General features: G+C 43.0%; 1 pseudogene; it reads right to left on the bottom strand.

Annotated features, from left to right (window-relative positions):
- Nucleotides 1-15553, bottom strand: part of LOC104666333 — a 29285-nt pseudogene extending 13732 nt beyond the window's left edge.
- Nucleotides 15554-20008: the final 4455 nt, after the last annotated feature.

Below are 20008 nucleotides of genomic sequence, written 5' to 3'. Positions count from 1 at the left end.
TAGAGGGAAATTTATAGCACTAAATGCCCACAAGAGAAAGCAGGAAAGATCTAAAATTGACACTCTAACATCACAATTAAAAGAACTAGAGAGGCAAGAGCAAACACATTCAAAAGCTAGCAGAAGGCAAGAAATAACTAAGATCAGAGCCGAACTGAAGGAGATAGAGACACAAAAAACCCTCCAAAACATCAATGAATCCAGGAGTTGGTTTTTTGAAAAGATCAACAAAATTGACAGACCGCTAGCAAGGCTAATAAAGAAGAAAAGAGAGAGGAATCAAATAGATGCAATAAAAAATGATAAAGGGGATATCACCACTGACCCCACAGAAATACAAACTACCATCAGAGAATACTATAAACGCCTCTACGCAAATCAACTAGAAAATCTAGAAGAAATGGATAATTTCCTGGACACTTACACTCTTCCAAGGCTAAACCAGGAAGAAGTTGAATCCCTGAATAGACCAATAGCAGGCTCTGAAATTGAGGCAACAATTAATAGCCTACCCACCAAAAAAAGTCCAGGACCAGATGGATTCACAGCTGAATTCTATCAGAGGTACAAGGAGGAGCTGGTACCATTCCTTCTGAAACTATTCCAATCAATAGAAAAAGAGGGAATCCTCCCTAACTCATTTTATGAGGCCAACATCATCCTGATACCAAAGCCTGGCAGAGACACAACAAAAAAAGAGAATTTTAGACCAATATCCCTGATGAACATTGATGCAAAAATTCTCAATAAAATACTGGCAAACCGGATTCAGCAGCACATCAAAAAGCTTATCCACCATGATCAAGTGGGCTTCATCCCTGGGATGCAAGGCTGGTTCAACATTCGCAAATCAATAAACGTAATCCAGCATATAAACAGAACCAAAGACAAGAACCACATGATTGTCTCAATAGATTCAGAAAAGGCTTTTGACAAAATTCAACAGCCCTTCATGCTAAAAACGCTCAATAAATTCGGTATTGATGGAACGTACCTCAAAATAATAAGAGCTATTTATGACAAACCCACAGCTAATATCATACTGAATGGGCAAAAACTGGAAAAATTCCCTTTGAAAACTGGCACAAGACAGGGATGCCCTCTCTCACCACTCCTATTCAACATAGTCTTGGAAGTTCTGGCTAGGGCAATCAGGCAAGAGAAAGAAATCAAGGGTATCCAGTTAGGAAAAGAAGAAGTCAAATTGTCCCTGTTTGCAGATGACATGATTGTATATTTAGAAAACCCCATCGTCTCAGCCCAAAATCTCCTTAAGCTGATAAGCAACTTCAGCAAAGTCTCAGGATACAAAATTAATGTGCAAAAATCACAAGCATTCTTATACACCAGTAACAGACAAGCAGAGAGCCAAATCAGGAATGAACTTCCATTCACAATTGCTTCAAAGAGAATAAAATACCTAGGAATCCAGCTTACAAGGGATGTAAAGGACCTCTTCAAGGAGAACTACAAACCACTGCTCAGTGAAATAAAAGAGGACACAAACAAATGGAAGAACATACCATGCTCATGGATAGGAAGAATCAATATCGTGAAAATGGCCCTACTGCCCAAGGTTATTTATAGATTCAATGCCATCCCCATCAAGCTACCAATGAGTTTCTTCACAGAATTGGAAAAAACTGCTTTAAAGTTCATATGGAACCAAAAAAGAGCCCGCATTGCCAAGACAATCCTAAGTCAAAAGGACAAAGCTGGAGGCGTCACGCTACCTGACTTCAAACTATACTACAAGGCTACAGTAACCAAAACAGCATGGTACTGGTACCAAAACAGAGATATAGACCAATGGAACAGAACAGAGTCCTCAGAAATAATACCGCACATTCTACAGCCATCTGATCTTTGACAAACCTGAGAGAAACAAGAAATGGGGAAAGGATTCCCTATTTAATAAATGGTGCTGGGAAAATTGGCTAGCCATAAGTAGAAAGCTGAAACTGGATCCTTTCCTTACCCCTTATACGAAGATTAATTCAAGATGGATTAGAGACTTAAATGTTAGACCTAATACCATAAAAACCCTAGAAGAAAATCTAGGTAGTACCATTCAGGACATAGGCATGGGCAAGGACTTCATGTCTAAAACACCAAAAGCAACGGCAGCAAAAGCAAAAATTGACAAATGGGATCTAATTAAACTAAAGAGCTTTTGCACAGCAAAAGAAACTACCATCAGAGTGAACAGGCAACCTACAGAATGGGAGAAAATTTTTGCAACCTACTCATCTGACAAAGGGCTAATATCCAGAATCTACAAAGAACTCAAACAAATATACAAGAAAAAAACAAACAACCCCATCAAAAAGTGGGGAAAGGATATGAACAGACATTTCTCAAAAGAAGATATTCATACAGCCAACAGACACATGAAAAAATGCTCATCATCACTGGCCATCAGAGAAATGCAAATCAAAACCACAATGAGATACCATCTCACACCAGTTAGAATGGCAATCATTAAGAAGTCAGGAAACAACAGGTGTTGGAGAGGATGTGGAGAAATAGGAACACTTTTACACTGTTGGTGGGATTGTAAACTAGTTCAACCATTATGGAAAACAGTATGGCAATTCCTCAAGGATCTAGAACTAGATGTACCATATGACCCAGCCATCCCACTACTGGGTATATACCCAAAGGATTATAAATTAGTCTACTACAAAGACACATGTACACATATGTTTATTGCGGCACTATTCACAATAGCAAAGACTTGGAATCAACCCAAATGTCCATCTGTGACAGACTGGATTAAGAAAATGTGGCACATATACACCATGGAATACTATGCAGCCATAAAAAAGGATGAGTTTGCGTCCTTTGTAGGGACATGGATGCAGCTGGAAACCATCATTCTTAGCAAACTATCACAAGAAGAGAAAACCAAACACCGCATGTTCTCACTCATAGGTGGGAACTGAACAATGAGATCACTTGGACTCGGGAAGGGGAACATCACGCACTGGGGCCTATCATGGGGAGGGGGGAGGGGGGAGGAGGGAGGGATTGCATTGGGGAGTTATACATGATATAAATGATGAATTGATGGGTGCTGACGAGTTGATGGGTGCAGCACACCAACATGGCATAAGTATACATATGTAACAAACCTGCATGGTATGCACATGTACCCTAGTATAATAAAAAATAAATAAATAAATTAATTAATTAAAAAAAAAAAAGAAAAGAAATGCCAAAAAAAAAAAAAAAAGACACAATTCTCTTTGTAGGCAGGTTTCAGGCAGTTAATTCACATCACCTGGGTGACAGTCCCAGTGATATATAAAAGTGCCCTTTGTAGAAAGAGCCAAGGAAGGCATTATATATTGCTTAGGTGCTTGTTCCACATATGGCACAATTTTATCTGTGGTCTGGGTCTAGAAAAGAGAGTCAAATTATTCACCTACTGGCAAAGTTACCTGTCCCAATCACACTCTCAGAAAGGTTCAGAAATAAGTTTCACATCCCACACAAGTCCTGGTTTTGTGTATGTGAGTCAACTTTCTCTATGAGTTGGGTCAAAGTAGAGGAGTCACAGTCTCAACAATGGGCAAGTTCCATGTATAAGATGCCCAGACACACCTGAAAATTGTGTTCCACTAAGGGAGTCACAGCACCACAGGTGTGCTGAATCATGGTTCAATGTTACCAAACCACCTGTGAATCAGATCCATGTATGAGAGTAATTATTTCAACCTTTGACTGCTTTTTATGTGTGAGATTTAGTACCAAATTCCTAGACCCTGTTCATGTGTGAGAATGGCAATCATATCAGCTTGGTGTACATAAAAGAATCACATTCTCACCTGTTTGCTGATCTCTGTTATGACACTCTTTATACCATTAAGGCTTTATGTGATATACCTAAGTGTTATAATCCTTCCTGAATTTTATATAAGTGAAAAACCCAGGACTTTACCCATGGTCGTGAGACTGACTATGAGACTCAACATATCTCTACTGGCTGGGTCCTGGCATGTGAGTTATTATTGTGCATGTGTGCTTAAGCCAGGTATATGTCACAATTTTATCTGTAAGCAGGGACAAGGCAGGAGAGTCACATCACCTGAGTACAGCCTCAAATAGTATGTCACCAAGCCCACTACAGACAGGGTGGAAGTAAAAGAGGAGAGTCACTCCAACTTGGTGCTAGACTCTGCAATTTGTAATAATTCTGTCTCTTGGCAGAGTCTAGAATATGAAGGAGAGTCACATCACCTAGGTTTTGCAATCAGTGGTAGGCCACAATTTGTTTGCTGAGCAGGACCCAGGCAGGAGAGGGGAGTCACATTAACTAGATGTTAAGTCAAATGATATTTCACAATGTCCCCTGGGAGCAGGGCACAGGCAGGAGAGACAAATCACCTAGCTTACAGGTCCAGAGATATGTGATAATATCCCCTGTTGGCAGGGTCCAGGCAGAAGACTCACATTATTACGATTCTAACCCAGCAACATGTCACAATGCAGCCATGGAAAGAAATTTAAGCCAAAAAGTCTCAACACCAGGGTACTAGGCCTAGTAATATGCCAACTATCCTAGTCTTTTTTGGTGACACCATTAACAGTGAACTGGGCGTGTATATAAGAGTTACAATCTCACATGTTTCCTGGGCCATTGTATGACACTCTACAACATTTGAAGGTTTTGTACATGATGCATGAGAGTTGTAAACCACTCTAAGGCCTACATACTCGTATGGATTTATGATCTTACATATTGCCCTAAACCCAGGTATAATAGTCAACATCTCTTCTGTAGGCTGTGTTCAGGGAGGAGACCCATTATTATGCCTGTGAGCTGGATCCAGAAATGAGTCACCATCCCACCTGTGGCCAGATCCACATATGAAGGTCACAATTCCAACTTTGTACTATATTCACTTATTAGACTCAGGACCTTAACAGTGGGCTGTGGACATGTTGGATGGTGACAACATTTGCTTTCACCTGGGTGAAATCAAATCAAGAGTCCTAATCTGAACTTTTTGCTGGTGCCTGTCATGAAATTTTCTCTACCATGCAAGGAGTTTGTACATTATGAGTTAGTGTTGTAAGCTTCTGTGAGCTTGGTAAAAATATGCATCCCAGGACCTTACCTATTGCCCTAAGCCTAGCAATGAAAGGCAAAATATCTCCTATTGGCTGAATCTCAACATAAGTTTGACCATCATGCCTGTGAATTGGAGTAATGTTTGTGTCAGAGTCCCATTTGCACAAAAAACTAGGCAGGAGAATAACATCACTTAGGTGCTAGACCAAACAACATGTCACAATGCCTTCTCTAGGCAGGGTATAAGAATTAGAGTCCCATTAACTGGGTGCTGGACTCAGCAATATGACACTATGACACACGTGGGAAAAAAAATATCCAGGGGATGAGAGTCAAAACACCTACAAAATGGGCCCAGGGTATGTTAAAATACTTTCTGTGGCTCTGGCATAGGCAGAAGAGTCATGTTATCAGGTGCTGGTCACAGCAATATAACATAATTTACTCTATATTCAGGACCAGGGGAAAAAGAGTAACATTATCTGGGTTCTGGACCCTGCAATAAGTCAAAATTTCTCTTTGTTGGCATGGTTTGAGAAAAAAAAGGAGAGTAAAATAACCTGAGTGCTGGGCTCAGCAATATGTCATAATCCTCCATCGTAAAGACCAGGAAGAAGAAGAGAGTCACTTCACCTAGGTCATGTGCTCAGTGATATATCCCAGTGTCTCTAGTAGTCAGAGCCCAGGAAGAAAAGGAAAGTCATATCACCTAGGTGCTTCCCCAGTTATATGTCTTAATCTAACATGTGAGCAGAAGTCAGGCAGAAGATCCACATCACTCGGGTATAGACTCAAGTAATATGTCATCATGCCCAGTGTAGACAGGTTTAAAGAAAAAAAAGAGAATCACACCACCTGGGTGCTAGGCTCAGCAATGTGTAATAATTCCCACTCTTGGCAGAGGCCAGGACAAAGAGGAGAGTCATGTCACCTAGGTTTTTCATTCAGCGGTATGTCCCAGTTTCTTCAGTGGGCAGGATGCCAGGAGAGGAGAATCACATTACCTAGACGTTATACCTAGTGATGTGTCACAGTGTCCACTGTGGAAAGGACACTGACAGGAGAGACACATCACCTAGCCAATAGGCCCAGAGACATGTGAAAAAATCCCGTTTGCAGGGCCCAGGCAGGAGAGTCACAATCTCATGATTCTGACCCAGTGATATGCATTAATGCCCTTATGGAAAGGAATTTAAACCAAAGATCTCAATACTGGGGTACTAGGCCAAGGGATATGATACAATCTTCTCTTCTTTCAGAGTGACACCATTAACTGTTAGCTACTTGTGTATATGAGAGTCACAATCTCATATGTGTGCTGGCCATTGTATGACACTCCCTACAACATCTGAGAACTTTATGCAACATGCATGAGTGTTGTAAACCTTTCTGTGGCCTGTTTATATAAACTTTCGATGTTACATATTGCCCTAAACTCAGGTATGACAGTCAACACCTGTTGTATAGGCTGCCTTCAGGGATGAGACCACTATTATGCCTGTAAGCTGAATCCAGAAGTGAGTCACCATCCCTCCTGTGGCCAGATTCACTTATGAAAGTCATAATTCCAACTCTGAGCTGTATTCACTTGTTAGACTCAGGACCTCCACAATGGGCTTTGTAAATGTAGGATGGTAACAACTTTTACTTCCACCCGAATGTGTTGTCCAGAGTCACAATCTTCACTTTTTGCTGGGTTCTGTTATGAAACTCTATGTTCTATCCAAGAAGTTTTATAATATGAGTTAGTGTTATCAACTTCTGTGAGCTTTGTACAAATATGCAACGAAGGACCTTACCTGTTGACCTAAACCTAGTGGTGAGAAGAAAATATTCCTATTGGCTGAATCCCAATATGAGCTTGATCGTCATGCCTTTGAAATGAAGCAAGGTATATGTCATAATACCATTTGTGGCAAACAACTAGGCAGAAGGTTAACATCACTTAGGTGCTGTGCCAAGCAATATGTCACAATGCCCTCTCTAGGCAAGGCCTAGGAAAGAGGGTCACATCAACTGAGGGCTGGAGCCAGCAATATGATACAACCACACGTGGAAGAAACCCAGCAAAGTGATGAGAGAAAAAACACCTACAGAATGGGCCAAAGATATGTCAAAATACCTTCCCTGGCTCTGGTACAGGCAGGAGACTCTCATCATTAAAGTGCTGGTCCCTGAAATACAGCAAAAGTCCTGTTCGTGGGCATTGTTCAGCAACAACACGAAAGTCACATTACCTAAGTGCCGGGCTCAGCAATATGTCATAATCTTCCTATCATAAAGGAGCAGACAGAAAAAGAAAGTCACATTACTTAGGTCACAGGCTCAGAGATATGGCCCAATGTCACCAGTAGGCCAGGCTCAGACAGAAAAAGAGAGTCATATCACTTAGGTCCTTCTTTAGTTATATGTGGGCAGACACCAGACTGAAGAGCCACATCACCTTGTCCTGGGTCCTGAGATATTCACAAATACTCCTTAGAAAAGGACCCAGACAAGAGAATTACATCACCTAGGTGCAAGTTCCACCTTTATGTCACAATTCTCCATGTGGGCAGGGCCAAACAGGAAGTCACATCACCTAAGGGATAGACCCAGAGATATGTCACAAAGCATTTCTTAAAGGAAGGCCCTGGCAAAAGAGTACCATCACATTGGTGCCTGGCCTAGCAATGGGTCACTATTCAAGTGGGCAGGTCCCAAGCAGAAGAGCCATATCAACTACATGATAGGCCCTGTGATATGTCAAAATGCCCTCTTTTGGGCATAGTGCTGGCAAAAGAGTATCATCACCTCTGTGCCTGGCCTAGGAATATGTCACTATTTTGCACTTTGTGCAGGGCCCATTCCAGAGAGGAGTTATGCCTTTTAAGTAATGGACCCAGTGATATTTCACAATGATATCCGTGGGCATGGCGCAGGCAAGAGTGTACCACCGTCTGTGTGCTTGGATCCAGTGATGTCACAATTATTACTGAGAGCAGAGCCCCAACAGAAGAGTCACATTACTTCAGTGTTGGCCCAGGTAGATATCAAAATCCCATAGGTAGACTGAAACCAGTCTGAGTAGTGAAATCACACTGGTGCTTGGCAAAGATTTATACCACAGTGACGATGGAATAAAATTATTGGGATTATATTTACAATACCATACATGTCCTGTTTTCATGTATGACAGTTGCCTTCATCCATCCTGTTTTTATGTATGAAAGTTGACTTCATCCATATGTGATGGTGAAAGTACTTACTGTCAGCTTTGTGGTTATTAAACAGGCAGGACAACCACATCACCTAAATCCTAAGCCAGAAATATTCCAATATTCTCTGTGTAGGCAAGGCTTTAACAGAAAAGTCATAAAACTTGGATGCTAGACCCAGCACTATGGCATAATACCCCATGTGGAGAGTGTCCAGGCGGGGGAGGAGAGTCATACCACCAATATCATGGGCCTAGAGATATGTCACAATGCCTCCTGCTGAAAGGGCCCAGGCAAGAGAGTCATGTCATTTGGATGCAGTGTGTAGAAATGCTACCCTGGAAGCAGGGTTCAGGCAGGAGAGGAGAGTCACATAACCTAGAGGATGGGTCCAGAGATATGTTACTATCCCTTCTGAGGACACTATTAAGACACAAGAGTCAAATCACAAAAAGTCTTGATGAAAATGTCATCTGTGGGCTATAGTTTGGTAAGATTATTAAATCACTCAGGAGCTGGCCAAAGGTATATGTCACAATAACACCTGGGGCAAATTTCAGGGATGAGAGTCACCATCCTGCACATGTCCTAGGTCCAGGTACAAGAGTCATTATTAGGCCTTTGATCTGGTCTCAGGTATATGGCATCATATCACCTGTTAGCAGGGAGAAGAAAGGAAAGTCACATTACCTGAGTGGGTGCTAGTCCAGTGAAATGTCACAATCCTCCTTGTGGCCAGGACTGCAAGAAGGGTCACATCACCTGAATGCTGGTTTCCTTGACACATCTAAATCCCCACTGTGGGCAAGGCTTGGCAGAAGAGGAGAGAAACTTCATCTAGGCAATTGGCCTGGATATATTTCACAATGGCCCCTATGAGCAGGTCCAAGGCAGGAGAGTGACCTCACCTTGGTGCTGGGTTCAGCAGCGTGTCACAATCTCTCTGGTGGTTAGGACCTAGGCAAGAGAGAAGAAACATCACCTATGTGCTGAACCAAGTGATACGTTACAAAGCTTCCTATTGGCAGAACCCCATCCAAAAGAGAGTCACATCACCTGTGTGCAGTACCCAGTTATGTGTCACAGTGCACCATAATTGCAGGGCCAAGGCAGTAAAGGAAGTGATATCACTTACATGATGGACCTAGAAAAAAGCCACAATGCTTTTTATAAGCAGGGTTCAGGTCAAGATTTTACATCAGCTGGGTGCTGACCCCAGTGATATGTAAAAGTGCCCTTTGTCACATTGCCAACGAGTGTGTATATGGGCCTGCTTAGGGACTTGGTGCAGATATGTCACAATTTCAACTGTGCTCTGGGCCTAGAAATGAGAGTCAAAACACTCAGATGTTGGGCAAAGTCATACTTCTCAATCACACACTTGAATATGTTGAGGAATAAGTTTCACAGTCCTGCACAAGTCCTGGCATCAGGTATGAGTGTCCACACCTCCTATGAGTTGGGTAGAAGTACAAGAGTCACAATCTCAACAATGGGCAAGATCCATGCATAAGAGCCCCAATCCTACTTGAAGATTGTGTTCCAGTAGGGGACTCAAAGCACCACAGGTCTGCTGAATCATGGTTCAGACATCACCAAACCACCTGTGGATCAGATTCTTGTATGAAAGTAACAATTTCAAGCTTAGACTGCTTATGAGTGTGAGTATAGTACCTCATTTGTAGGCTCTGTTCATGTATCAGAATGACAATCATGTCAGCTGAGTGTGCATCCAAGAGTCACAATAGTGTCTGGTTGCTGGTGCCTGTTATGACACTCTTTGCACCACTCAGGCTTTACTTGATATGCCTGAGTAGCACTGCGAATTCTTACAGGTGGGAGATCTAGGACTTTGCTCATGGCCATAAGACTTTCTATGAGTGTTGAAATATCTCCTCTGGGTGGATCTAGGTACAAGAGTTATTATTGTGATTACGAGCTGCATCCAGGTATATGTCACAATTTTACCTTTCGACAGAGACAAGACAGAAGAGTCATCATCATCTGCTGAGCCAAAGATACATTATAATGTCCTTTGTAGGCAGGACCCAGTCAGAAGAGTCATATCACCAGAGCACAGTCACAGATAATGTCATTATACCCACTGTATACAGTGCTAAAAAATATATAGTGTATAGTCACATTCCCTACATGCTGGGCTCAGGAATATGTTATAAGCCCCTCTCTTGGCAGAGTCCAGGACAAAGGGAAGAGTCATATTATATAGGTTTTGCATTCAGTGGTATGTCACAATTTCTTCAGTGGGCAGGATCCTGGCAGGAGAGGAGAGTCTGTTACTAAGAGAATAAAATACCTAGGAATACAACTTACAAGGGTTGTGAAGGACCTCTTCAAGGAGAACAACAAACCACTGCTCAATGAAATAAATGAGGACACAAACAAATGGAAGAACATTCCATGCTCATGGATAGGAAGAACCAATATCATGAAAATGGCCATACTCCCCAAGGTAATTTATAGATTCAATGCCATCCCCCTCAAGCTACCAATGACTTTCTTCACAGAATTGGAAAAAACTACTTTAAAGTTCATATGGAACTAAAAAAGAGCCTGCATAGCCAAGACAATCCTAAGCAAAAAGAACAAAGCCGGAGGCATGATGCTACCTGACTTCAAACTATACTACAAGGCTACAGTAACAAAAACAGCATGATATGCTTATCAAAACAGAAATATAAACCAATGGAACAGAATAGAGGCCTCAGAAATAACACCACACATCTACAACCATCTGATCTTTGACAAACCTGAGAAAACAAAAAATTGGGAAAGCATTCCCTATTTTAAAAATGGTGTTGGGAAATCTGGCTAGCCACATGTAGAAAGCTGAAATTGGATCCCTTCCTTACATCTTATACAAAAATTAATTCAAGATGGATTAAAGACTTAAATTTTAGACCTAAAACCATAAAAACCCTAGAAGAAAACCCAGGCAATACCATTCAGGACATCGGCATGGGCAAGGACTTCATGAATAAAACACCAAAAGCAATGGCAACAAAGCCAAAATAGATAAATGGGATCTAATTAAACTAAAGAGCTTCTGCACAGCAGAAGAAACTACCATCAGAGTGAACAGGCAACTTACAGAATGGGAGAAAATTTTTGCAATCTACCCATCTGACAAGGGGCTAATATCCAGAATCTACAAAGAACTTAAACAAATGTACAAGAAAAAATCAAACAACCCCATCAAAAAGTGGGCAAAGGATATGAACAGACACTTTTCAAAAGAAGACATTTATGCAGCCAACAGACACATGAAAAAATGCTCATCATCACCGGCCATCAGAGAAATGCAAATCAAAACCACAATGAGATACCATCTCACACCATTTAGAGTGGTGATCATTAAAAAGTCAGGAAACAACAGGTGCTGGAAAAGAGGTGGAGAAATAGGAATGCTTTTACACTGTTGGTGGGAATGCAAACTAGTTCAACCATTGTGGAAGACAGTGTGGCGATTCCTCAGGGATCTAGATCTAGAAATACCATTTGACCCAGCAATCCCATTATTGGTTATATACCCAAACAATTATAAATCATTTATAAAGACACATGCACAAGTATGTTGTTTGCAGCACTATTCACAATAGCAAAGACTCGTAAACAACCCAAATGTCCATCAGTGATAGACTGGATTAAGAAAATGTGGCACATATACACCGTGGAATACTATGCAGCCATTAAAAAGTATGATTTCATGCCCTTTGTAGCAACAGGGATGAAGCTAGAAACCATCATTCTGAGCAAACTATCACAAGGACAGGAAACCAAACACCGCATGTTCTCACTCATAGGTGGGAATCGAACGATGAGAACACTTGGACACAGGGCGAGGAACGTCATACACCAGGGCCTGCTGTGAGGTCGGGGGATTGGGGAAGGATAGCATTAGGAGAAATACCTAATGTAAATTGTGAGTTAATGGGTGCAGCAAACCAACACGGCACATGTATATATATGTAACAAACCTGCACGTTGTGCATATGTACCCTAGAACTTAAACTATAATATATATAAAAAAAGAAAGAAACATGAATCACACAAAGTTGAAATAATTTCTCCCAGATTGCACAGCCATTAAACACTTCAGTTAAAATTTGGAGGCACAAAATCAGACTTCAGAAACCATATCTAACCACACTACAGATGGCCAACCCTACCCATAGGGTTTAGATTCCATCCCTTCCCAATTTCTCTAATATTTTTCTTCTTGGTGATAGTTTTTCATTCATATATATATAGACATATTCTCTCTGTGTACTTGTTCATTACCACAAGCTTTTAAAAAACCTTAGGTAGATCTTATTTAAAAACAAAACAAACAAAATAGCAGAAAACTCCCTTTATCACTTCCAAATTGTGAAACCAATTTCCTGCATTTATCTTCCCTCTATTCTAAGACTACCTTAAAATAATAAGAATATTTAAAGTGACGTAATCCAGTAAAAATTGTAGAAATCATGACGGGGCCATCAGCAGCTTAGAAATTTTTAATAGGTTTCTCAAAGATAGAGCCTAGTTAAGTACACAACCTGTTGAGAAGACCGGGAGGAAGGTCGTGGGAAAGCTGCCTGGCAGATCCTGGATGGGGTAGACATGGAGGAAAGTGGTGGGAAGGCCACCTGGCAGATCCTGGATGGGAGAGATCCAGAGGAATGTGGTGGGAAGGCCATCTGGCAAAGCCTAGATTCCTGGAGTGGCTTCAGGTTGGATTTCATAGTACAGGGAGCCAGGAAAAGCGAAGCAGACACTGTGGTTACTGTGACCTGGAAAAGTCCCTAGAAGTCATTTACTGCATCTGCCCCATTTTCTCAGCAAGGAAGCAGATGTTCAGGGAGGCTTCATGTCTGTTCAGTGATTGAGGATGGGCTTGTAGACTGGCACAGTGCAGGGCTCTTTTGCCCTGGCCTGGCTGCTCCACACTGGCCACCTACCTCACCTCGTACTTCAGGTTTCTCTCAAACGTTCTGCTTTGTGTACCTGTTACATTATTTCACCAGGGCAGAAACAGCTTGCTACATACAAAGTTGAAGCAATAACAACTTTTCATTAATTTACTGTTGACTTTTAACTCGCAAATTAACTGATTAGTACAAAGTTCATGTACATGAAGTTGTAAGGTGTATCATATAAAGGATTGGAATAATTTTTTTCCACCTACTCTGAACACATATAACCTATATACCAGGCAAAAATGTTTGGAAGTAATTTCTGCCCCTCAAGAGTCATTGGAGTAGGGGATTTTGATGTCTCAAATGTCACTGCTGAGACTGAAAATTTTCCATCCACCTCAGCTCTTATTATGAGAGGTGGTGGAGGCAGACGGGCTTATCCAATAAAATCTGGAGGTCAAGCTGAGCTTTCAGAGTAGCTTGCAGACCCTCCCTAAATGGGGAGGCACGGGTGCTGAGAGCACAGCAGGGCCTTCTGTAGAGCTCAGGGCTGCCTGGATGGCCCCTCTCTGCAGTTCCCCACTGCTTTCTCCCCAGCATCTGCCAATCACCTGCCACCCCCGAGGAGCCTATGACAGGATTATGGCCTAGATGAACCAGCTATCTCTCTGTCCAGGGGCATAGTTTCTCCCTGTGCCTGCGAACAAAGGCTTTTAATCATTCTTTCTTTCTGCGCTGGTGTCAGCCACGAATCTCAGCAGGCTCATTAAAATGTGCACCTGTCGAGGAGCGCATTGTCAGGAGGATTCACTGGTGGCTGGGACTTGCTGCTGGAGACCACCTGGAGAGGGGTCTGACCCTGCAGAGGTGCCTTTGGCCTGGGTCGCCTTCATCTTTACCCTCAGGAAGCTTGGGGCCAGCACAGGCCAGGGCCCTGTCAGGGCTCTGAAAGTTGGAGAGAAGGAAAGACTGTGAGAGGAGAAGGCACCTGCCCACCTGAGTCCCTCCTCTTTCTGCAGCCTCCTCTGCCAGGCTTCAGAGCCAAGAATGCCCCTGTGAGTACAGCCCTGGCTGTTTGAGTTAGCAAAAGAGATTGATGGAAATGAGCTTCTGCCCCAGGCTCTTGCTGACCACACAGTGATTTCAAGATTATTTTCAATTTTTTTCTGCGCTGGGACCTTAGATGTTCAGATGGGCCAGAAATGAAGGCTGTGTGGGTGGAACAAGCCACTTGCCAGGCCTCTGACCCTCCTGAGCCTCAGCAGTGAAGAGAGGACAATACGCTGCCCTGCCTGCCACCAGCCCATGAGAAGAAGGGAGAAGTGATGGGAGATCACTTCATTTGAAAACATTGTCAATGTACAAAACAATAGAAATCACACATATAATCAAAGAAGAAATGCTTTATACTGCCACAGATTTTATACTGATTATAAATAAGCGATCAAACAGACCCTGTGCTGCATTATTTTGTAATTTATTCATTTAAACACTTTTTGCTTGCATTATATTCATTTGTAGCAAATTCATTTGCTTGCATTATATTCATTTGTAGCAATGTGATTAGCATAATGCAACCTTGTAACCTATAAGATTAGTTTTATTATGGGACTCTGGTGACATCATTTCAGAAGAAAGACAGAGAAGGACAAAAAAGAAGTAGAAAGAAAAATAGAAGGAGACAAGAAGAAAAGGAGGGAGAGAGAAAAGAAAGATAAGACAGAGAATGGGGTAGAGGAGAGAAGGAGGGAAGGTAGAGAGGGAAAGAGAGGGAGGGACAGAAACACATGGAGAGACAGAGGAAGATTCAAAGGCAGGAAACATGAAAAGTCATGGTAAGTTCTCTGAGGGCCAAGGTCACATCTCATTTGTTATCTTCTCTACAGCACTTACACAGTGACTGGCATGTACTGTGTGCTATCTAAGTATCTGCTGAGTTGCATTGAACCATTCCACTGGGGACAGAGGGAAGAGGGAAAGAGAAGTAGAGAGAAGACTAGAGAAAGAGACGAAGATAGAGGTAGAAGGGAAGGGAGAGACACTGAGGTGAAGAGCATCTAAGTGGAGTGGAGGCTAAATGAAAGAAAGGTAGAGAAGGAAGAAAGGGAAGGATAAGAACGAGTAGAGGGGTGGTGATAGAGCAAGGAAAAGAGGAGGAGAAAAGAGGGAGGAGGGTGGACAAAGCGGTTTATTCAGGGTCTGGTGAAGTCAATCTGAGAATGGAATAGACTCACAGATTTGGAGCTGCTGTTAGGCCCAGGGCAGTTCCTTGTGGGAACATGTCTCAGAAGCCACCCAGCACCTTCCTGTTTCACCTCTGCACGGTCTGAAATGAAGGCTCTCCAGCACAGAGAAACCATGTCCAAAATGCTGCTTCAGAAGGCACCCAGAAAGTGTCTTCGCAGCTCCACAGCCACTTGCAGTGGTGATGTGGAAATGTCTCCAAGAGATACCTGGACCAGATGCCGGAAAGAGACCTGGAAATATCAGGTCCCCAATTTTCAAACTGCTGCCCTATGGCCGGGAACAGTGTCCCTGCTCTGGGGAGATGAGACAACCACTGCTGGGATCCATCTCCCTGCCTCTTGCCTCAACTTAGAGCAGTGTTTGCTAATCTCTCTCGCATTAAGAACAGGGAAAAAGAAAGGAATCAGGGCAGCCTCATCTTACAATCTGGTAAGAGGAGAGAAGCATCTGTGTATTGGGTTTCTGTCATGTGCCATTTGCTTCACAAATATCGTGTCATGTAACATGCACAATTCTCTGAAGAATTGTTACTGTATTTATTTTCATGAATGCTCTCACATAAGTCCCTTCAGGATGCAGAGGCCACTGTGTCACCCAGGTTCTCACCAAGAGGTAGATATTCACCTAAACTTTGTGAGCTCAGGTTCAGAGATCCTGCTCATGCACCTTCTTTGCCAAAGCTAATTTGGCATCATTCTCTATCCAAACTGCTCTCCAACCAGTACAAGTTTTGCCTGTTCCACGAAGCTCCACCCAGGCACCCATTCTTGGTCTGCATCTTCTCACTGCCTGTAGTCAGGGTGAGTCTTTGGCATTGGGCATCTGCCGTCTGTTACTCGGGTGGTCTAATTATTCTTGTGCACACAAGTCTATCTCATTTGTGTTTACAAATTTCTTACGGGTCTCCAACACTATAAAACAAGCCAGTGCTCTAATTTTACAGATGAGAAAACTGAGGTTCAGAAAGTCCTGTGAAAACTTACGTGGGTCATGCAACCAGTAAATTTTGGCTCCAAGAATGATCTTTTATCTGCACTCTGTTTTTAATAGACAACAGCCAAAGGAAGTCAATACAAACAAACACAACAACTATTTAACTATAAGGATGTGATACTGCAGAGAGAAGATTGTCTGGTTTCTCTTTACAAAAACTTTAAAAGAAAGAGTGAGTACTCCTCTGTATGGGAAAGCTAAGATGAAATTCTACTTAAAAAATCTCCAGACTGCAAAATATGATGTTCCAGTCTTTCTCTGGCTTGTGAAAGAGTGACTCTCCTGGTGTTTCCTGCAGTGCTATTCTAGCTCCTGGCATTGCCTGGGGCGGTCACTGGCAGCGAGTGGAAAATACTGCGGCTCATCCCAGCACTCCCAGAGACGCTGAGGTCCCGCGGGCTGCACTGCCGGAGAGCCACTGCCAATTTCATAAGGTTCATTTCCCCTCATTGCTTTATCCCTTATGGTTATTTGCCTAAAAGCTAATTTAAAAATGCATCTGCGTCCTTAGGAAGACACTGCAGATGAATTCCTGAGCTGTAACTTTCTTCCTCTTCCTCTCTGACAAGGAATTGCACAACGCACTGACGGAAGGACCTGACTCAGCTACTCACATTGGGCTTTCATGGCTTCAGGAACTGATAATTCCAGAGCTTTGTCCAAGACTTACGCGGACAAATTTTTAAAATGGTCATCCCAGTAAGCAGTTCTTCTGCTGCTTGAAGCTAAAATACAACCATACCTTTCTCTCTGTATCCCTCTCTCCATTCAACCCAAGTCCCCCAAATGTTCCCACCAAGTCTCCTTCCCTTTGCTTTGGGGCATCCCCCCCTTCACTGGTTCTCTGTCTCCAGACCCCTCTGACACTTCTGGGCCCTGCCAGGGGTTCTGGCTGACCCACACTTGCACTTGCCCTATGCTCACAGTGGGCCTTCAAGGGGGCACCACATCCTCACTTTGTAGGTGGAGACAAAGAGGCTCAGAGAGGCTGGGGATGCAGCCAAAGTCACCCACTGGTGAGAGGCAGAAATCAGACTTGAAATTGGATCTTCAGACTCCAGATCCACAGGGAGCTGAACCTGGGTTCCTTCCACTTCCGACGTTCATGATTCTGTGATCCTAACACAGGTTCTTATTCCATGAGGGTGAAATGGCCTGGTTTTCAGGCCTTAGAGTGACCTTATCTCATAGCTCCTGGCTTCTGTACTTTTTGAACTACATTCTCCTGTCCCCTACAGCCTGGGGTCTGGGTCTGGCCAGAGGCAGGACCTACCTGGTGATCTTAGGAAGCTCCAGGCCTGAAAAAAACTCAGGATCAGGTCCAAGTAACTGCATTTCTGGACTGTTGGCCTTTGGCAAGCAGGAGGACAGTGAGGGAAATACTGGTGATTTTCATAGAGGATTTTGAACCTTGTCTGATGGAGATAACGAAGCTCCTGCCCCCTCACATGTGAGCCCATTTTGCTGCTGGTGAATAATGCTAAGTCTCTCTTGTTTTTGCAGATCCTGGCCTGCTCTTGCACACATATCTCAAGCCCCACACCCCAGATCCCTGGATCATAGATTTAGCTAAGCCTCCAGAGCCTCCACTGGCTCATGGCCTGAGAATGGGATTTGTCTGGCAATCAATCTTTTTCAGCAGTGCTGAGATTTAACCTCACAGAAGAGAGTCTAAGGCAAAAAAACCAAAGCCAGCTTCTGCCAGGTGAAACATCTTGTGCCTCTCTCAGGCATCTATCATGCTCCTGCACAGCCCAGGCTCAGCCTGGGTCCTCTGACTCTCATCAGGGCACCTGCAGACAAGGAGCCACCATTCAACTTCACAGAGAGGCCACATTCTTGCTCTGGTTTTGAAAGAATCCCAGACTGTAATGGAAAAGGATCGATGTGGGAGAAAGAGGTTTGTTCACTTTCTGACTTGTGTTCTCTCTTGCTCACCTAAATCTCTGTCTTCAGACATTGCCCTCAGTGCTGTGAGGAGGCTTGATGCACAACTGGGGCCCTCTGCACCAATTCTCCCCTGGGCAGACACTTGGCAATGTCTGGGTTTGCTCAGGGCCTCCTCCTGCTACTGCAGCAAGTGTTCCTTCCAGGACCCTGTAAATAAAGAAGGCATGCCTCCTCTGCAAGGACTCCTGGTGCCACATGTCTCGTGAGTCAACAGATATATATGATATTTACTTGGAGCCAACACAAGATTCTGTTCTCCCAACTCTTGGTCATGAGCACTGTTTCCTACAGGTTGCATGCTCAGCTTTGTCTCTTAGTTGAACTGGGAAGTCTGTAATTGTTGTCCACAGCAATGCATGTCTGGAGCACACATTATTGAATCCTGCAGACTTGGGTTTGAGTTCTTACTCTGCGGTTTATTAGCTAGACCACCCAATAAAATCACTGTCACTCTAAATCTGTTTCCTTAACTTTAGAAATAGTTTAATTATACCAATTTTATAAATAATGTTCTAAGAATTAATGAGATAATGCATATAAAGCCATCATCACAGTGCCCCATAAGACATAAAAATAGAGTAATGCCCATCCTTGCCTTCAGGACCTGGTCCCCGTCTTTGGGGACAGAACGGTGGCTCTCAGGAGGAAGTGAAGGGGAACACCACAACCTCAGCTCAGCCCCGTGCTTCTCCATCCCAAAGGCTCTGATGAAAGGTGTTTCTATTTGCCAAACTCCTACCTTGACATACGCTTGTCACAGGACTCTATAGGCTGAAGTAACACGGGTGGTATAATACATTGTCCCATGGCTCTCTGTTTCCTTTTTTATCAAAAGGAGCAGCTGTAGAATTAAAAAGATGCTGTTGAATTGTCTAGAAGCTACTTTGTCAGCTGGGACCCACCTCTCTGATGCTCATAAAAGGGTCTAGCCAAGCAGTGGGTATCTGCTGCTCTTTGAAGAAAGAAGAAGGTTACCAAGTAGGAGGATGTGCATGCATTCTGTCTGCAGGTCTCACTCCTTATCTCTCTCCTATTCTCTTCTTCCAAGCATGCTTCATGACAATCATTGGTTGTTGCTCAAGAAATAACCTTGTCACCATGGACAATGGAGATTATTTTATACTATCAAGAGCTTGGTCCTCTTAGAATGGGTTAAGGAAGAGCCAGAGGGATGGAGGCAAGCCTATGTTGCAAATGTGGCTGTCTTTATGTGAGAATCAAGGCAGGAGAGGAGAGGGTGGGAGTAAGAAAGACCAGCCTCAGTGCTTCCAAATATCAGTGCCTGTTTTTATGCAAACACATGCCGTGGATCTTGGAGACATTCACTCTGCCTTGTCATTTCTAATTTCCCCTTTCCACCAAATAACACTGACACACACACATATACAACATACACACACGGGCACACACACATATATAAACACACAAATGTGTGCATCCATATGCAAATACACACACCCACATACACACATACATACATATACATACTTACGCATGCACATGTGCACACAAATACATACATGAGCACACATACCTACGTGTGCACATAAACACACACATACTGAGCACCAATTCCATTTAGGAAGCGAACAAACATTTAGCAGTAAACATGAACTGTAAACCAA

This window comes from Rhinopithecus roxellana, chromosome 9 (genome assembly GCF_007565055.1).
Source record: "Rhinopithecus roxellana isolate Shanxi Qingling chromosome 9, ASM756505v1, whole genome shotgun sequence".
Lineage (NCBI taxonomy): Eukaryota > Metazoa > Chordata > Mammalia > Primates > Cercopithecidae > Rhinopithecus > Rhinopithecus roxellana.
This window is presented reverse-complemented; position numbering and strand designations above follow the sequence as displayed.